The 20,997-nt window shown below is 41.3% G+C and overlaps 2 long non-coding RNA genes across 2 annotated transcripts; one reads left to right on the top strand and one right to left on the bottom strand.

The window, feature by feature from the left end:
* Positions 1-8,688: 8,688 nt before the first annotated feature.
* LOC133730108 (uncharacterized) lies at positions 8,689-9,652 on the top strand. Its single transcript, XR_009856597.1, has 3 exons — positions 8,689-8,741; positions 8,908-8,988; positions 9,112-9,652. It is a non-coding gene; the product is annotated as an uncharacterized LOC133730108 (long non-coding RNA).
* Positions 9,653-18,491: 8,839 nt separating this feature from the next.
* LOC133734292 (uncharacterized) lies at positions 18,492-20,649 on the bottom strand. The gene is made up of 3 exons (XR_009858205.1): positions 20,315-20,649; positions 19,720-19,781; positions 18,492-18,659 (listed from the first exon to the last, which is right to left on the bottom strand). It is a non-coding gene; the product is annotated as an uncharacterized LOC133734292 (long non-coding RNA).
* Between the last annotated feature and the right edge of the window lie 348 nt (positions 20,650-20,997).

Genomic DNA, 20,997 nt, shown 5'->3' with positions numbered 1-20,997 from the left:
GTTAAGACCCTTGAAGTCTACACACATCCTCCACTTTCCGCTGGGTCTTTTTACCATGACCAAGTTGGAAATCCGCTTAGGGTAATTGACTTGGCGGATGAACCCAATGCCCTGAAGCTTGGCGACCTCCTCCCCTATTGCACGATATCTCTCTTCATCGAAGGCCCTTCGCCGCTGCTTGACCGGATAGAAGGATGGTTTTATGCTCAACTTGTGCGTGATGATTTCAGGGGAGATGCCTGGCATATCAGCGTAGGACCATGCAAATACGGCGGCGTTGTCACGTAGAAACTGAGTGAGTTCTGCTGCTGTTTCTGGGGCTAGTTGAGCGCCTATGCAGACTGTCCGCTTAGGGTGGTCGTAGGAGATGTTGATAACCTTCAAGGATGTTTCTGGGTTAACAGCCTCATTTTTGACATACTTCTCCTCGTCATCCCTAGGATCTTCAAAAATATTTGTCAATGGTGCAAGGTTTCCTATCGTAAGGATCTCATGGCGGCGCATCGACCGGCCCACAGTTGTTAAATAGCACTCTCGTGCCAGTTTTTGACTTCCCTTGACACAGCCTGTCCCATTGGGTGTAGGGAACTTCATGAGAAGCATGTATCCGGCTATGATGCACTTGAGTTTGTTGAGTGCTGGTCGACCGATGATGGCATTATATGAACTGAAGCAGTCGACGACGATGAACTCCGTATGTATCTCTGCCGTGCATGGACTAGCGCCGATAACCAGTCGCATGTAGTCAGAACCGAGTGGTTGCGTGACGTCATCGGAGAAGCTGAGCAGTGGCTCATGATCTTGGAGTAATTTTCTATTCCGCTGGAGTTCGTTGTAGCAGCCATTGAAGATGACATTGACAGCGGATCTGCTATCAACAAAGACCCTTCCCACGGACCATTTATCGAGCATGGCGTCGATCAAGAATGGATCGTCGTGGGGTAGATGAACTCCGTGCTCTTCTTCCTTCGAGAAGGTAATGGGTTCCCAACCAGACCTTGGGAGTTTAGCGGATCTCTCATAGCGGATGTTGCAAATTTCTTTGGGGTGGTTAGCGCATGCATAACGCTTTCTTTCCCTATGAGACATGTTGGTGATTGGAGCACCGCCGTCGATGGTGTTGATACGGCGCATGGGATCGATGTTGGCGACCACTGGTGGCGGCTGATGCACCTTGAACTATTCCAACTTACCATCATGATACAAAGTCTCAATTGCTGTTTTGAGATTTTTGCAATTGTTGGTGTTGTGACCGCTATCCTCGTGGTACTTACACCACTTGCCAGTGTTTCTTGGTTTTCCCACTCTTGGGTACTTTCTTGGGGGTGGCGGTGGGATCTGGTCTTTACACTGGTCTTATATCTCTTCATACGAGGCTGTGAGGACTGTAAACACTGCGTACCGCTGAGAGGACTCCGTCTGTTTGTTACGGTTATCCCCATGGGATAAGCGGTTGCCCTTGTGGTAATGCTGGTCCTTTTGCCGCTTTCTCTGGTAGTTGCCATGTTGCCACTCTCTCTTCTTATCAGTTGGCGGCGTAGCAGAGGTTTTGGTAGCGGTCTCCTAATGGATGGAGGAGGGCTGAGTGGACTTTGCTGGTGTTGGCGGTGATGGTGGGGTTTCTCCATATGTGATGAATTCTGCCTGTGCATGGATGACGGCTTCGCTCATGACATGGTCATATGCGGCATTTGGATGATAGAGAAATGGTCCCTTTAGGAGTCCTTGCTTGAAGGTTGCTAATGCCATTGTTTTATCAAGATCGCGGAACTGAGATGCTGCGGCTCGCCACCTGGTGACGAATGCCTTTAATGTTTCTTCTGCGCCCTGTTTGACGTTGAACAGCTGAGTTGTGTTGTGATGTCCGGCGGTCAACAGGATGAACCTAGAAAGGAAAGCATTTGATAATGTGTGGAATGAGTCGATGGATCCCGGTGGACACTCAAAGAACCAACTCATTGCCTCACTATCCAATGTTTCGCTGAACAAGTGGCAGAGGGTGGCGTCATCAAATCCCTTGTTGTTAGTGACTTTCTTAAAGGTGTCCATATGGACAAAGGGGTCAGTCATGCCGCTGTAATGTGACATCTTTGGTGTCTTTGCATGTGCTGGTCTGACGGCTTGCAGGATCCTCGCGGTGAATGGCCTTGGCTTGGACGCAAAGAGCGGATTTGGAATTTGCACTGGTGCGCCTGCCTCCACCCGGATTAGCCTTTGCTCTAATTGTTGCATCCTTTCCAGGATTAGGGCGGTTGCGTCGCCAGCAGGCCCCGCCTGGAGGTTCCGTTGCGCCTGTTCCCGCCTTGGGGCAGGTGGATTACCTTCAGTTCTAGCCCTAGCTGCAGAGCGGTTGGTGTGCGGTTGTGACTCCGCTTCCTGCTCCAACATTAGTCAGGGCAGGGGAGGTGGGCCCATTCCCAATAGTTCTGGTGGGTTTAGCGGCACCTGCATCTGTATGATTGGTGCGGGTACCAATCCGCCGGGATTGGGTCGACTACGTCTGGTGCTCCGCGATTGCTCTCTCTGCGCAGGGTTGGCGTTTGCCTCCAGCGCCCTTTTTAGTTCGTCGAATTTTGACATCAGCGTGGCCACTTGTTTTTGGGCCTCGGTCTTTTCTCTGCGCTCCTGCTCGCGCTCCCTGTTTGCCTTGTGGAGGTCCGCCAACGCTAGCTCATACATAGAGGCGAGATCCTGGCTTGGTGGGCGACTGCTGGCCGGTCGAGCCTCCGCTGTAATCCGAGTCAGCGGGACCTGGGATGACCCCTGGGGTTCCACGTTGGGGTTGACCGATGTGTTGAATAGTGCATGGTTAACGGTAACCGCTGGGTTAACGTTAGCCGCGAGGTTGGTGGGATGGGGGTTGGCGGATTGGTCCGCCTGCTCTTTAGCGTTTCCCCCTCTACCGTTAGTCATGGTGATTGTTGTGGTGGGATGGCCTTTTGTTCAAGGATTCCCACAGACAACGCCAATGTTAATGTTTAAGATTTAGTGGTGGCTAAACCTTGGTTAACACTGGTCCGATGGGCGGACCGCTACTTGTGGTGTAATCAATACTTTCGCTACCTGTCAAGTAAAATACAAAGGGCGTCAAAGGGAGACCGCGCTGGGCGGTCTTCTCTTCTCCGATGCTTAAGTTAGTCAATGTATTTATGTTGACAGAATAACAGTAGGTAAGTAGTAAATGCGTAATTAATGAGGAGAGGAGTGAACCTTTTATAAGTGGGGAAGAGGCTGACATCTTCCATGTTTTTGATGTGGGACTGATATACTTTAGTTCCCAGCTTCTGGAGCTTCTGATGCTACCTTGGCGCGGCGCGTGGCGGCGCGTCAGCGGTGATCTAGGGGTGAGCCGGGGCTCAGGCGGTAGCCTGCTTGGCTGTGCTTCCATAGGTAACTCCTTTGGTGGGAGTTGGCACCGCTGGCGGTAGCATGAGCGTGGCTCATTATAGCTAATTATGCTTGGCAAATGCTCATGTACGTACACAACCATTGTTCACTTCCAAATGCATGAACAGAGAATCAAAATGAGGAGAAATTAAGGCACCGTGTACTTCAGTACTTCCTACTTGTTTACTACTAAGATTAGAAACTAGCATATCATGTTCAATTGCAAGAACCCACAGAGATTTGCAATCGTTGCTTTTCCAATTCCACTCCCTCCCCTAAATCCCAATATATGCGAAACATCATCCTATCAAAAATGGGTTCGTAACCTCAACATGCTGCACCAAAACATTCAATCCTATCAAATTTTTCCCACAATCTCTCAACCCAAGACACAAGCATAACAAAAAATTAGAAAAAATAAAGATTGAGTAACCTCCAAATTCGATTGACTAACCTCATCTTGTACTGAAAAATTCCCAGCATCTCTCAACCCAGAACATGACTCATACCATTACTACAAGTCGAACCTTGTTACCAGTTGCCTTGTAGTTGCCACCTCCTCCACCGAGTCGAAGCTTGTTTCCAGATTGAGTTTCTTTTTTTTGTTCTAAAAACTGGAAAGAGAGTAAATGAAACAACATCTTTCCTCTTCTAGTGGGTTTCAACTGAAATTTGGAAGTCGAAAATTTGGGGGAGGAGGGAAGTGAAATTTGGGAGAGGGAAGTGAAATTTTGGGAGGGAGTGAGCTCGAGCGCGGAGTCAAATTTGGGACCTGTTTTGGAGTAAGTGAAATTGACGACTTATTTAGGACACATCATTAAGATGTCGTCTGTGTCGTTAAAATACACTCCACTCTCTAAAAAAATACCGTTTACATGCTAAGTGTCCTTATAACTCTTCAAGGACTCCACATGTATTACGTGTCCTTGTTTGGTGTCCTTGTAGCCTATAATTGTAGTAGTGCGTGGGGTTGATTCAAAAAAAAAAAAATGAAATATTTAATATATCACTAAGCCAGCCAGTACCATATTACATATTCACATGTCTAGAAAGACGATGGAGGCCAGAAAAAAGCACCGATGTATTAAGGACAATAATATGGAAGATTTTTGCATTATTTTCGATAATTACAGCCAAATGTGTATATTAAAAAGTTGGTCGCCCTCTTATGTGAGTTGTATTGTGTAACCAATTAAGGCATACAATATTATGAACAATGATGGGCGCAGTATAGGACGAGTGGGACAGTAGCCCCCAGTGCAATTTTGACTTTTATCACATGCCATTCCCTATTTTTAGTTTCGCCCCAATGCTCTGTTCTTTTTCCCCTGTTTTGCGCTGTTCTTTGTTAGAACCCCACCTCCTCATCAACCTAATATTGTCTTCACAGGCGCAGACCAGTAGCCCAAATGAAAGTAGTAGAACTGTAGCAGCATACCAGTTCAACCCGCATACCAGTTCAACCCGCATACCAGTTCAACCCAAGACGCTAGATGATAATTACTTGAGTGGTCCTGGCTACGTGTCTCTATCTAGTATAATAGCATAGAATTCCAAGTCATTATAATTGTAACCCATTCCCAGTTTTGGGGCATCAATGAAGATATTGCATTTTCCATTTCTCTTCCTTTTGTTGTTTGTTTTCCCTAAATTCTGAAATCTGTACCTATCATTCTTCTTCCCCTGTTCCTTCTGTAGCTCTGTTTTGGTGAACCCCAAACTCTACTAGCTAAAGAAGACTTGTATGGCGTTAAATTTTATTCCTTTATTTAATTTGTGCCACTTTGCTCTCTGAATCTCCGATACTTCCAATCGAAGAGAAATAATGCTAGATTTGAAGGGCATTGCCTAACCATCATTTGGCATCATCATAATTGAGTTCTATTATAGTGCTAATTTAAGCCCGTTCTCACGCTGATCGCCTTGGAGCTGAATTATTTTGCCGAGCTCTTTGTCCTGATCCACTTTGCTGTTGCAGCAGAAGTCTTAATTCCCATAGCTGTAGTCTCTCTTCAGTCCTTGAACTGTTGTCAGGTACTTCCTTCCATCAGGTTGGATGTTCAAGACTCGTTCAGGAATCTTAGGGTACATACTTTCAGAGAGCATTCAATCTCACATCAAGAAATTGCCCGGTTAGTTCAGGAACACTCTTGCATTTGAAGGTGAAAAAAATGCCCTTGAAATTTAACAGTGTCAGTGATGAGAGTATCAAAATGCTAATGGAATGAAACTTAAGACCATCTCCGATGGAAGTGTCAATTGACACCTGGACACACCGACGGTTATAAATTGCTGAAAATGGAACTCCAATGGTATTGTCAAATCCTACATGGATTTAACACATCCTATCTCACTTTCAAATTTGACATAGCTGCTGGGTTCTGTCATTTAATATTTTAATATATAAGGACCCATTAGTGAAAAGCATTGTGAGAAAGTTTCAGAATTTTATTATAAAAATGGACCCACAAGTAGTTTGAATATATAATATAATAATATCATTTTTAACTCATTGGCTGGAGTTGATATGTTTGCAAGATGAGTTAAAATGTTATTTGTCATATCATGTGTCAAATTTAAATTTGACACAAGCCAAAAGACATCTCCATTGGAGATACTCTAGACTTGCAAATGCAAAAATTTAATAGTTGGGTATGAAAATGAAAATAGCCTCATAGTTTGGGGGTATTTTGTAATTAATCTTTACACATATAAAATGTTGAGTCCAAAATATATGAACAAGTATAAGAAGTAGTTTAATATGTAATTAATCTCCATCCCCAACCCCTCCCACTGCCATCCCTAGCCAAAAATTAAGGCAGGAAGGCCTTGCTACCATATGGAAAAGTTAAAGGAGTTGCACGTACATACTCATCATGAGAGGCCATCCTGACAAATTTGCTGCTTCGGAAAGAGCTGCCCTCCATCTGTGCACAATCTTACTATCATTCTTGAAATTGAATTCATGTTGCGCAAGTGCCTCACCAAAAGTACCTCCCAGGTGTTGTACACACTATGTCAAAAAATGCTTCATACCATACCCCTCAGACGACAGAAGACGTTTTTTTTGTGGTCTGATTTTTTTGAACGTCTTCAGACAACAGATTTAACTATTTATGTCGTCTAAATGGTATCAAAATCAACACCAATTCAACTTTTTCAAGTTTGTTATAATTTAGAGAATTCAGACAACATATTCTGTTGTCTGAGTAAAGGGAAAAGTTTATCAGGACAATTTTTTTTTTGGTTGAACGTACTAAAACTTAATGTGAACTATTTGCAAAAAAAAAAAAAAAAAAAAACAGCAGATGCCTAGCCTATACCCGAGTTTTGTCAACACTTGGTCAAAAAAACATAAAGTTTCTTTCTCAACCCTAACCACACGACAGCCGACCTCCTCTTCATCACCCTCATCCTCCGCCTCCGCTCCCATCCTCCTTCTCCGGCTCTGACGCCGGAGCTCCGCGGAACTCCACACTCCCGATCCAGCTTTTCTCTCTCCTTGGAACTTCCAACCCGTCTCGGCGTGAGGCATCTCTGCCTCTCCGGTCTTTCAAGCCCCACCCAGCCCCCACTGCCGAGCTCCTTGCCCAGCAACCTGCAACTAGCAAACCCGTCTCTCGGTCTCCAGTCTCCGATCTCCACCTCCAGCCCTCCAGACTCCCTATCCAGCTTCTCTCCTTTCAACTCTGCAACTAGCAAACCCGTCTCCGGTCTCCGATCTCCGCCTCCAGCCCTCCAGCCTCCAGGTATCTCTCTCTCCCTCTCCGTCTTCTTCTCCTCCTGGACAGTCCACTCCTCCTCAGCTCCTCTTCTTCTCTTCTTGTTGACTTCTTATTAATCTGAGCTTCTGATTCTGATTGGTTTCGTGATATGTAAATTGTGTTCGATTTGTCATTTGTGGCTTTCGATTTGATATTGTATTCTTGTTGGTTTTGAACTAAGGTAATGGTATGGACGGATGGACCGTATGGTCAATTTGAACTAAGGTAATGGTATTCTTCTCAGTTCTCACACTGACTCCGTCCCTCTCTCTCTCTCTCTCTCGTCTGCCATCTCTTCCTCGTCGAAACCAAATTGGAGCTCAGATTCTTTAGCTCTGAGCAAAATAAATCCGCTCCCCACGGATGGGTAATTCTCTCTTTTTCTTGATCTGTCGATTGCTTTTTCATTATTGCTCCCTCCCAAACAGAAAATCTGGAAAATTTATTGGAGAAAGAATGACAGTGTCTCTTTCCTCTCTCGTTGATTTTAACAACGTCGATCTCTCTCTGTTAGGTTCCAGTGTCTCTTTCCTCTCCGAAACTATATACCTGATGTGTAAGGGTTGTCTGGCATTTCCTGATATTGTCAATAATTGTGTAGGTTTTCAAGAAATGCAGATCTTGTCGCATCAGGGGTTTGGAAGAACATGGGTAAAGTTGGGAACTACATGAAAGAAAGTGTTTCTGATATTTTGTACCCCTACAGAGGGCGACCAAAGTAAGATGTCTTCCCGAAATATCAAATGAGAAATTTGATTAGCTTGCAAAAATATGATTAGCTTGCCAACTTGGCTTAATGCCATGTCTGTAAGAACTTCATTGCTACTTATGATCTGTTGTTTAACGATTAATTCTACGTGTTGTTATGAGTGAATAAACTCCAGCTTGCTATACACTTCTAGTGAATAAACTATGACGTATATGTGTTGGGGCTTTCCTTTCAGAAGTTGCTTTTAGTTTAAGTTTAGATACTTGATAGAAGATAGCAACTTACAATAGTGACTAGATGCATCAAATTAAAGGGTACATAAATTGGCTTTCTATTGTATTATTGACACTATGGCTAAGTTAAGCTATTCTTGGCAGATTCCTCTGGGTTTAGTTCAAGGAAGGGTGAGCCTCATTGTGTAGCCCCCTTAGAGAATTGGTATTGTTGAGAGAAGAATGTTGCAGGACACAATTTTGCATATCACAATTCTTGGCAAACTGATTTGTGTAATAGCTACAAGATTTGGGTATATAATTTTGCATAAATTCTAGATATCACAATTCTGACAAACTTGAATGGTTTTTGTTGGAAGTGCATGTCCAGCTTGTGTCAATTCCTGACATGTTGCTATATGTGCAGATATCTCCTAGGTCAAGAAGCTATGCAACTGGTATTTCAAATGGTAATTTTCTGTTGGAGATGTTCATGAATTGATTACTTACTGTAAATTTTTGGCTTGGCATTTGAAAGTTAAGTTAGCATAGTTTACTTTGTGATCGGTGGCTGAACTTAATAGCTGGAACATGTACTCAAGCTTAAATAAGAGTCATAGAGCACTTCCTTGGACTTCTAGAAATGATATGACGCTGCGTTTTGCAATGGTAAATTTATAGAGTTTATAACTTGAACAATTTGTTTGAAAATGCTAGTTTTTGATTATGTGTCTGTAACAAATGTGTTGGTGAGTCTGAAATGATTTATGAAAAGATGAATGTTACAATTCATTAATTGATCATTTCTTTTGTTATGTGTTTATCTTGTATTCAGGCTGTCGAGTTGCCAATCTTCTTGAATGATAAAAGGTTGCTATCCACACAAGTAAAAGCACCTGCCCAAGCAAGGCAAATGGTATGTTTATTGATTTGCTCAATTTATACCTCAAATCCTCCGATTTAGTTCTTCTTGTTAATATATTGTCCATTAGTACTTTACTGAAAGAACTAGTGATCGAACTTCACTTATGCGCATCAGGTTCTCAGCCAAAGCCAAAGGTTGCTGGTGTTGATTGGAATTTTAACAGTTGGGGAGGTACGCTTTATAGTTATGCAAAGCTGATGTCTATATTGAAGTTGTACAGTTTTCTATAGTCATACAACACAATACAAAACACAAATGAAAACACAAATGAAAAATCTATGATTTTGCCACTAAACTATATAAGAGTATCAATGATATGGGCCATTAAAATTTGTGTGCTGAGTTCTATCTTTAAAACTATTGATGATATAAGAGTATTGATGATATAGTTTTACAGGAATTTACATATATAGAATGTGCTATCTAGCAACAGGAGTCTAGTGCTTTTCGTTGCCCATAGTTGATTAGGTTGGCAGCAATTTACCCCAAAGGCAGTTTCTTAACACCTTTTGTGGCTTTCTTTCTTACTTTTTTTTTTCCCTAATGAGATGGACTAGATATTGGATCCAACTATTACCTTGTTACTGTAGTTTTCTTTACCTTTTTCTATCATTCAAATGGTTCATTGCGTAAATGGCTTTGATTGCAGCTTGACTTAGAAGCAAGTAAAGTATGTTCAAGAACACATTCCAATCTGGGTTTCTCTCCATTCCATGCAGCCTTTTGTATGTCTCGGCCTCTTTTGCTCTTGTGTTTTCAGTTTTCGTTTATCATACTTGTTGTAATCTTGATGCTTAACCTGTGCATTTTTCTGGATAATTAGGAGCAAACCTTTCCAGATATAGGATAAAGAAGGTGAGTCCGGACAAATCACCTTTCCAGATATAGATATTTAAGCCCTGAGAACTAATTGGATTAAAACAATTAGCTGTCATGATTTCTCTCTGCTTTTGATCTTTCAATATGTTGCATAAAGTAATCAAATCACTTTGTGTAAATATGAATAGAACTTTGTGATTCATAGAAACATCTCCTTCACTTCAATCAACACTTCTTTCTCCATTTCATTCATAATAGTCAACACCATAGAAACATGCGGGCAATCTTTCTAGTTTGGTTGATATGTGACTTGTTTATATGTACACACAGATGGGTTCACAGTTCAAGGGTAAGATACTAGAAGATAACATGGCTGGCATTCTAAAGCAATGGCACGGTGATGTGAGGAGGAAAAGGAAGAAGGAAGAACAAGAATCACAATCTGCACACGTCTTCTTCCATGGAATGGAGCTCCATGAGGCACAACATATGTATATGCAGATTTCTTTACTTCTGGTATGAATCAAATTAGTTATATATATTTGAAGCCTACTTAGTGTAACAACAACTTTGAAGAATTGGTCAAAACAATAGAGTACGGCATTTTGGATCTTTATTCCCCTTTAATGAGATGGACTTTTGGTGTATTGTAGATTACTTGTATTGTATTTTGGATGATGTTGGCTAGGTTTAGAGTTGGAACTATGGATTGTATTTTGGATGATGTTGATGCAATTAATGAAACGTAGCCATCATTTTCAATGCAGATTTTAGTCCAATTTTATGGTTTTGATGATTGTAAATGACTGATGTTGAAATGGTTGAAAGGCAACAGATACATGCAGGTTTATGTTGTATCAAGAAAATAGAAACAACATAAACAAATGATCATCTGTTGTTTCTATCAAGTTCAAACAACAGAAAAGTAGAGTTCAAATAGCTCTCAGACAACAGAAGTAGGTGTTGATATGTTGTTTCTATCACGTTCAAACAACAGAAAAGTAGAGGTCAAATAGCTCTCAGACAACAGAAGTATGTGTTGATATGTTGTTTCTACCAACTTCAAACAACAGAACATAACTAAAACAATGGTTGAAAGTGCAAACAAACAACAGAAAAATGAGATTGAATACTACTTCAGACAACAGAAATTTGAGTAAGACTATACTCTAAGTGACATTCAAACAACATAAAACAACTAAAACTGTAGTTGGAAACCAAATCTAACCACAAGAATCAAAATTATCTGTAGTCCAAACAAATCTCAAACAACATAACTCATGGTATAAATGTTGTTGCGTACGAAATCAGTCAACATATAACTGTCATTGTTCTTCAAATCAGACGACAGAAGCATCAACTAAGCTTAATATTGGTTCAATCAAACGACAGAAACATCAAAAACTCCGTCATCTTACATTAACTACATCGACAGTTATTTTTTGAATCCGTTGATGAAGTGAATTTCCAACAACATTAATATGTAGTGGTATGGTGTTTCAGACGACAGATAGACTCCGATTCTTCAATATTAGGTACTTCAGACGACAGAACTTAAACTGAATCTGTCGTCTGAGTAGCTTATAAACGACGGAGAATATCTGTCGTCTGAATGGCTTAGAGACGGCAGCCACTTAGACAACAGATTTTTACTTCATCAGACGACAGATATGGTCTGTCGTCTGAAGCATTTTTTGGCATAGTGACATGAGAGGGTTTGACTTTGTAAAAAATTGGTCCAACCATCTGCTGTATTGATTCTCTACATCCAAGGATCTCAACAAGTTCGTTCAAACACCATGGTGATTTTGCATAGTTTTCAGAGAGTACAATGACAGACATCCTTGACTCATTGATTGCTTTGAAAAGTGCTCGAGATATTTCTTCTCCTCTTTTGAGCCCATCATCTATGAAGGTCTTGATTCCTTAATTTGTTACGCAAAGCTGTGTACAGATGACCTGAAAAATTAATGTGTGTCTTCACCTCTAAAACTCAGAAATACATCGTGTTTGTATGAAATGGGGACCGAAGAAGAAGTAGAAGAACCAGCAGCAGAAGGAGAGGGCAGTTGATTGGTCCTATGAGCCATATTGCAAGCTTGTTGGATGCTAGAGATACCTAAACAGATTGAAACAGCCCCTCACAATTGGGTGTGGCATTTCGATCAGTAGAAAATAAGAATTCGATGTGTTTGGAATGTTTCAATACTATTCATCTCCAAGTATGAGATTTATATAGAGATACAAGAGTAATCCTAATAGGAAAAGATTACCTACAATTATACAGAATATGTAATCTTCACATACAAGGAAAGTAAATATTTACATAATATTCTACACTCTCCCTCAAGTTGGTGCATAGATGTCGATCATGCCCAACTTGTCAATTGAGTTGTCAAACACTTTCCTTGACACTCCTTTCATAAGGACATATGCTAATTGATCTTCTGTATACACGAAAGGGAAACATATAATCTTTCTGTCCAGGTTTTCCTTAATGAAGTGTCGATCTACCTCCACATGCTTAGTCCGGTCATGCTGAACAGGATTATGAGCAATTTCAATAGCAGACGAGCTATCACAATGCAAGTCCATAGGTTTCTTGAGTTTAAAACCCAAATCTTTCAACACATTACGAATCCACAACATCTCACAAACTCCATGTGCCATACATCGGAACTCAGCTTCAGCACTCGACCTAGCAACAACCTTCTGTTTCTTACTACGCCAAGTCACAAGGTTTCCTCCAATAAATGTAAAATACCTAGATGTAGATCGTCTGTCAGTCTTATCACCGGCCCAATCTGCATCAGTGTATCCCACAACTTCCAATTCATCCTTCTTTTTGAACAACAAACCTCTTCCATGTGCCATTTTAAGATATCTCAGAATACGATACACTGCATTCATATGCTCTTCACTAGGACAATGCATAAATTGACTAACCACACTCACAGCATAAGCAATATCAGGTCTAGTATGAGAAAGATAGATAAGCCTCCCTACTAGACGTTGGTACCTTCCTTTATCAGTTGGAACCTAATCCGGATAGATGGCGAGGTTGTACGTGGTTCATCTCGATCGGTGTCTCAATAGGTCCGCAGTTAAGCATTCCGGTCTCAGCTAACAAGTCAAGTACATACTTACGTTGAGACAAAGAAATCCCCTTCTTAGACCTTGCAACTTCAATTCCAAGAAAGCACTTCAATTGCCCAAGGTCCTTCATCTCAAACTCCTTAGAAAGATACTTCTGTAGAGCCTCCATCTCTTTTAGATCATCCCCTGTGACAATCATATCATCAACATATACTATCAGAGCGGTAATCTTACCCTGACTACGCTTGATGAACAAGATGTGATCTGAATTGCTCTGTCTATATCCGAACATCCTCATAGACTTAGAAAACCTTCCAAACCAAACTCTCGGAGACTGCTTCAAACCATACAGAGACTTCTTCAACTTACAAACCTTGCCAATATCACAAGGCATATTTTTGACTCCTGGCGGTATGTCCATATACACTTCCTCCTCTAAGTTTCCATTGAGGAAAGCATTCTTCACATCAAACTGATGTAGAGGTCAATCTTTAGTTGCTGCTAGTGAAATCAAGATTCGAACAGTATTGCTCTTTGTTACAGGGGCAAACGTCTCTTCATAATCAATTCCATAGCATTGAGTGTATCATTTGGCAACTAATCTAGCTTTGTACCTGTCAATACTCCCATCAGCTTTAAGTTTTACTGTAAACACCCAACGACACCCAACCGTCTTCTTTCCAGCAGGCATAGTCACAATATCCTAAGTCAAGTTTTTCTGCAAGGCCTCCAGTTCTTCATTCATCGCTTGAGTCCACTTAGTATCCGCCAATGCATCCTGTACACTACTAGGAATAGATATAGTAGATAATTGATCAACAACAAGTGCATGTGACCCAGACAACCTATGGTTAGATATGTAATTAGCTATAGGATATTTAGCTTTGGCGTTGATGTCTGGTTCATATTGTTTCTTAGGAATACCCTTGGTGACCCTCTGTGATTTCCTAGACTCAATATTATCTACCCCAGATGATTCATTTGAAAATAAAGGTACCTGATGAGGAACATTCGCAGCGAATTCTTCAGTTGACGATGTAGAGAGGGGTAAGAACTCTAAGAGATGAGAACCCTGAACTCGCTGGCGTGTGACATCTTCTCTGTCCAACTTGTCAAGGCCACTTTGGGAATGTGAGCTGATGTCAAGGCGTACTCCATCTGTCCCTTGGGACTGGTCACGGCAGGATGAGGGCCCTACGGGTGCTGCCTCATGTTGGAACTGGTCATGGCTGGATGAGGGACCCACGACATGTTGTTGGCTGGGTGGCAGACATTTGTCCTTGTAGCAGGTTGGGGACCCTACGGGTCCACCGCCAACTACTCCATCTTTTCCGTTTCCTATTGCCCCAACGTCAACATCAGTTTCAGTTTCAGTTTCGTTCCCAATGTCAGTAACGCCATCATTTTCAGTTTTGTTCCCAATGTCAGTAACGCCAGTTTCGTTCCTAATGCCAGTTTCGTTCTCAACTGGTGTTGGAGGATTCCCAACTCCAAATCTAGATTCCAGAGCTTCAAATTCTTCAAATGCAAATAAATCACGAGGATTTCCTTCACAACCTCTCTCCCCCTGAAGGGAAGACTTTGAATCTCCCCCTGAATAATAAGGCTCGGATTCACGAAACGCAACATCAAGAGAGACATGTATAGTGCCAGTAAGAGGATCATAACATCGATAATGATGCAGAACGGATGACAGCCCAATGTGAAGAACAATTGGATCGTGCTAAAGGAGGAAAACGAAAAGTGACTAGTAGACACGAAATAGCTCGGAGTCCAATTGGGATGCACCTTACCTTTCCGAAAAGGGAATCGCGCCACGAGTAAGACTCATTACTTTGCTATGAGTTGTAGCATTTTTCGGGCTTTCGGGGTCGTTTAGGGCCTCAAAATTGCATTTTTCTATTTTTCGGCGTTTTGGTTTTCCTAGTTATTTTTGGGTTGTTTTCGTTTTTACCCATGGGCTTTAGCGTTTCATTGTTAGTCGCCTTAGGGTTTATTTTCTTATAAATAAGCCGCCTTAAGGCTGCAGAACGCATCTATTATCTTTTATCAATAAAATTGAGATTATTCTCTTTTATCTCTGGTGGACTCCAGAATCCTTTGCTTAGGTTTATTGCTGGTAAACCTAGTTATCAATCCATCTGCGTCAGATAACCCTTCTGAAATTCAGCATAACCAACAAACATACACTTACGGGCACGGGGATCAAGCTTGCTGCGTTGAGGCTTGGGAATATGAACATAGGCTACGCATCCAAACACGCGAGGCTCCAGGTTAGGTAACGACGAAAGTGAAAGAAGTTTCTGAAGTTGCTGCTGAGGGTTTTGAAATTCAATCACCCGAGAAGGAGTACGATTAATGACGTAGGCAGCGGACTTCACAGCTTCTCCCCAATATTCACGAGGTACATGCATGCCAAACAAAGAGGCGCGGACAACTTCAAGTAACTGTCGATTCTTTCTTTCTACCAATCCATTCTGTTGAGGAGTATATGAATTTGAAGTTTGATGTCGAATGCCATGAGATTGCATAAACTCCTGCATAGGGCCATTAATATACTCTCCGCCATTGTCAGATTGGAAGACTCGAATAACCTGTTGGTACTGTGTAGATACCATCTTGTGAAAGTCTTTGAACATGGAACACACATCACTCTTGCTCTTCAATAGAGACACCCAAGTCATACGAGTACAATCATCAATAAAAGTTACATAATATCGAGCTCCAGAGAGAGAAGGGATCTTGGCAGGACCCCAGACATCAGAATGAATTTTCATAAATGGAATAGGACTTTTATTAAAACTAGGTAAATATGAAATTCGATGACTCTTAGCCAGTTCACATACATCACAACGAAACTCTGAATCACTAACCACTGAAAACAAATGAGGTTGCAATTTCTTAAGATAACTAAAAGATAGATGACCCAAACGACGATGCCACAGCCACACTGTTTCCTTAGCATTCTTTACTCCATTGACCTGATTTACTTGTCCTAACAACTGGTGCTCTCCACTTTCTGTCAGATCCAAGTAGTAGAGTTTCCCCCTTCTAACACCATAACCAAGAATCCGCCGAGTCAGAATGTCCTGAAACACATAGAAAGATGGATAAAAGGTCATAATACATGCTAGTGCTAGAATAATTTGACCAACAGATAGGAGATTATATGCCAATGAAGGAACAACCAACACAGAATCAAGGGTTAATGTGTCAGACAGGACAACAGATCCTTCTCCGATAACCGGAGTTGGAGTACCATCAGCAGTAGAAACAATATTTTGAGAGGAGGGTTTCAACTTTTTCAAGAGGCTAGGGTCATTAGTCATATGGTCAGATGCACCTGTATCAATTATCCACGAACTATTCATAGATACCTTACCATTCATACCTGACTGTGCTACATTAGCGGAGGCATTAGATGGCTGTTTTTCCTCTGTAGTAGCGACGACTATTTTTTCAAGATTCTTCCGCGGTCTCTTGGTGAAATCCCACCAATCAGGGTAGCCAATTACTTTATAGCACCGTTGCTTGCTATGACCCAAATCTCCACAGATCGGACACTTGGTATTTGCATATGGATTTGTTTTACCCAGAGGGCGGCGTTGTGGAAGAGTTGAGAAGTTTGGGGAAGGACCCTGTTTGCGTTGGACAACCATGACAGAGGACTCAGAGGCGTGTCCCATTGCCTGCCTCTCAGAATGCACCTTCCGAACATAGGCATAACTTTGCTCCAAGTTGAATTTCGGGTCTTTGCGCAGAATCTCACCACGGACTTGATCATACTCTGAATCGAGTCCACTAAGAAACATGTGAACTCGCATCCTTGCCATGGCAGAAGTTTCTTGAACAACTGCAGCCACAGTGTTATTTTGAGAGGCCATACGATGATCAATCTCCTGAAACATTCCCACCAATTCATTGTAGTAGGTAGGAAGAGTCCGGCCATTCTGTTTCGCTCCAAAGCACTTCTTGTTTAATTCAAAAATCCTGATTTCATCAGAATCATCATAGAAGGTCTTCTCAACAGCTTCCCAAACATCTTTGGCAGTTGGGAGTCGGATATACCGATTCATGAGTGATGGCTGCATAGAATCAATTAGCCAACTCTTCACTTTTTCATTGTCTGTGGCCCAAACTTCAAATTCAGCCGAGTTCTCCTCTGGTGCAGCTCTGGCCCCAGTGAGGTAGCCGACCTTTCCTCATGCTCCAATTCATTCTCATCTTCATAAGAGGTGCCCATATGGTATAGTTGGATTCATTCAAGGCAACGCCAATTGGAAACGCCGAATTATCTTGAGCGGTGGTGTGATAATGATTGATGATTGGAGACATGTTGTGGAGTGCAAGAGTAGCAGCGTCGTCTTCCATTGAGCAAAAAACTAACAACATGTACGTGACCAAAAAAATAAAACAAAAGAGGTATGCAGCAAGATTTTGTCGGCTAGTACTCAATCAAAGGAGGTGCAACAATTTCGGTGGAGTGATGTCAGCATGACAGCTACCCACGTGATGCTGCTGTGCTACGGTGTCCAAGGCTGGAGTGATGTCGGCGTGGCAGCTACCCACGTGGTGCTGCTATGCTAAGGTGTTCAAGGCTGAAATAGCCACGTGATGATTGTGGCAGTTTAGAGATAGCCTTGGGATGGAGGAGAAAATCAACTTGATCAGGTAGAAATTCGGGTTTCGGGTTTCAGAGGAATACAGTGCAGGTATTGAGCCTGCTTTGATACCAAGTAAAAAATAAGAATTCGATGTGTTTGGAATGTTTCAATATTATTCATCTCCAAGTAGGAGGTTTATATAGAGATACAAGAGTAATCCTAATAGGAAAAGATTAGCTACAATTATACAAAATACGTAATCTTCACATACAAGGAAAGTAAATATTTACAGAATATTCTACACGATCAGAGACTTTTTATAGCTTCTTATATAATTAGTGCTACCTTCTGGCTGGCTTCTGTACGAACGTAACCAAGTGAAAATAAAACTATTAAAATAAATAATAATGTAAGAAACTTGATCGAAAGCTTTGGAGTTGTATCCAAAAAAGAAATAGTTTGGAGTTCATATTGGGAATTGACATATGTTATACATCTCTGCCAAGAAACTTGGTTGATATCTATATATGTCTCAATGGATTCAGCGAGACGACCGATATGAGTCTAGGCACTACGGCACTACCCAAGTACCCATGAATTCAGCTGTAAATTTGTAATACGACATTGTGATAATAAACTTATATCCCATTTGGAACCCAAAAACGAGGGGAAAAAAACAAATCATACAAAATTTTTCAAAAACATAATTTTTTTTTTTTTTTTTGAGAAGACATCAAAGTTATTTCTTTTCGTTGGCCATTTGAATACTGACAGGACCCGCCCCGGATTTCACCCCAAATCCGAAGTGGCCCTGCGGGGCCCACCTTAGAAGAAATTCTACCAAAAATTTGGCGGAACTTCCCCTAAAATGGACTACCCAAAACCTGTAGAAAGCATATTTACACTTCTAAATCCCCCATCCTTATTCTCCTGGAGCCACCCTGCTCCCCAAATCAACATCAACCAGAAATCACATAACACAAATCACAACTTAAATAACATTAATTTGCTTAGGTAATCAGAGCAATTCTAACAGCAAGGGAAATCAAGGAAAACCTAAATCAAATAAAAATGCGGAAGCCATGCTGTTGACTATGCCTCAACTCCAATGTACGCCCGACCTCAACTAATTTCGCCTGCAAACTGGGCATTTGAAACCGAAGGGCCCAGGGGAAAGTAATTGAAAAACACGTTAGAGTGAGTGGACAAAAATAATCGACTAAATAAATAATTTAAATAAAGCAAGTTGTATTACTTCCCCACGAATTTAAATTATTTAAAACTTCGATGCATGCAACGTTTATAAAACGTATGTTTTTAAAACTCGAAGTCTCGTGAAAACATATCAGTCCCCGCTGGCTAAGAGAATTGGACTAGCCCCGCTAGTCAAGTAACCAATAAAAGGATATAGGGAAGAGATTTCACCATACTGGTAAAGGAGCCCCTCAGGCTCTATCTACCCTCGACTGCCACTCACACATAGATTGTGTGAGGAGGAGAACTAATAACCTCGACTACCACTCACGTGAGGAGGAGAATAAGCTACCTCAACTGCCACTCACAAACACAAAGTAAGTGAGGAGGAGACCTAATCGAATGACCCGAGTATGGTGAGGAAAAACAATCGAAAACCAGTAAATCAGTAAGGCTTCCCCAACCTCGCAACAAAACACGAGTATGAATCCCATCCATACTCGGAAAATCTCAAGAAAATATATACTCCAATGACGTGGCCCCGCACGCCAAAATATTCTAGAATTCATAAACCATTAGGCGAGAAATAATCGATAAAATAATTCAATCGAAAATCCCATTTTCGAAAAATATTCCAAAAAATCTCAATATCGACGAATAAAATATATTAATAAATTCCGGAAAGTAATTCGTCGAAAATCACTTAAATCATGATTTCAAATAAAAGCCATATATCGGAGATACTTATCAAAGGCTCAAAATCCATTCCCGAATCATAATTGAAAATAAATTATAATTAATCTCCGAAAATTTAATCATATTCCGAAAACAAATCATAAAATCCAAATCTGAGCATAATAGATTCGTATCTGAAATTCATATGGAAAAACAATGCCAAAATTTTAATCCAAGGCAAAATATTATGCTCGATAATAAAATGATAAATGAATTATTATTTCGGGAAAAAATAAATGCATGCATCATTCTTTAAAAATAAAAGTCCACTCACAGTACTATTCAGGTGATCACGCATACGAGTTCCTTCGTCGAGCAATCGCTCGGTACGTCACCCTGTACACAATTATATTCCGTGAATAACTATTCAACAAATTAATATGATTCCTAAAATCAATTCCTTATAATTACATCTCCACTTCTTCTCGGATTCAACCCAAATTATACCACTAATACCAATTCGTTAATTTAAAGGTTCCAAGGCAGAACCGAGAGATATCCGACGGTCGGATTCTCGTAATTCGATAATCGAAACCCTAAACTTCAAAAATTCATAATTAATTCCAAGCTTCTCCAAAATTCACCAAATTTCATATACAAACTCTACAGCAATTATAGGATTAAATGGACTAAAAACTGAAGTCAAATGGCATCCGGAGGCGCCGCCACGCGCCTGTTACAGTGGCGGCGCGTGGGATTCACGTGCCACCTCCACCAGCTCCGATGGCCACCAAATTTAGGCAGCACCACCTACTCATCTAGCCCAATAATTCTCTCAACTACATCAAAGCCAGAAAATGCCTAGAACTACCTCAATAATTAAGGAGAAGATTATACCCGAAACGTGAACAGTGTCAAGAAATTCAAACCTTTGATTCGTCGATTTTTCCTTCGATTCGTGGAACAAGGCTTGGAGGAATGCCACCCCCGTTGCCAGGCGAGTCGATTAAGTCCAGGAAAGCCGCCGGAAATGGCCGAAATCCGGAAAATGGCACACTGCTACAGTAAACTTCAACAGTTCGATTCGTCGTTTTCCGGCCACAACACTGCGTTCCACCACCACAGACGAGTCGAGGACGGAGAGATGAATCGAATGGTGGTTGCAGCTCGCTCCCAGGTGGCCGGACGCGAGCTTGATGATGATGAACAGTAACTGGAGAAAAGAGAGACAGAGAGGAAACGCAGGGGAGAGAAGAGAGAGAGAGAGAGAGGAAAAGAAAGTTACCCGGCCACAGCAGAAAATCGAATTTATACTTTCTACCCTCTACAGTAACTTTTGTTTTTCGCCCATAACTATCGCATACGAACTCCGATTTTTACGTACTACATATGCACGCGCTCGGTTTAACGTTCTCTACAACTTTCATGCAGGAAATTTTCTCAAATTTTGACCCGAACAAAAAGTCAACTTTTAGGGCCACTAAAAGTATCGAAACAAAGTAAAAAGTGAAAGTAATTGTCGTTTACCGTCCAAATGACTAGTAAACTGGTAAATTGAGATACGGGATGTAACAAATACTCATTCCAGTAATGTTACTTAAAAAAAATATCT

This window comes from Rosa rugosa, chromosome 2 (assembly GCF_958449725.1).
Source record: "Rosa rugosa chromosome 2, drRosRugo1.1, whole genome shotgun sequence".
NCBI classification, from domain to species: domain Eukaryota; kingdom Viridiplantae; phylum Streptophyta; class Magnoliopsida; order Rosales; family Rosaceae; genus Rosa; species Rosa rugosa.
The sequence above is the reverse complement of the archived record's forward strand: the minus strand, read 5'-3'. Positions and strand labels throughout refer to the sequence as shown.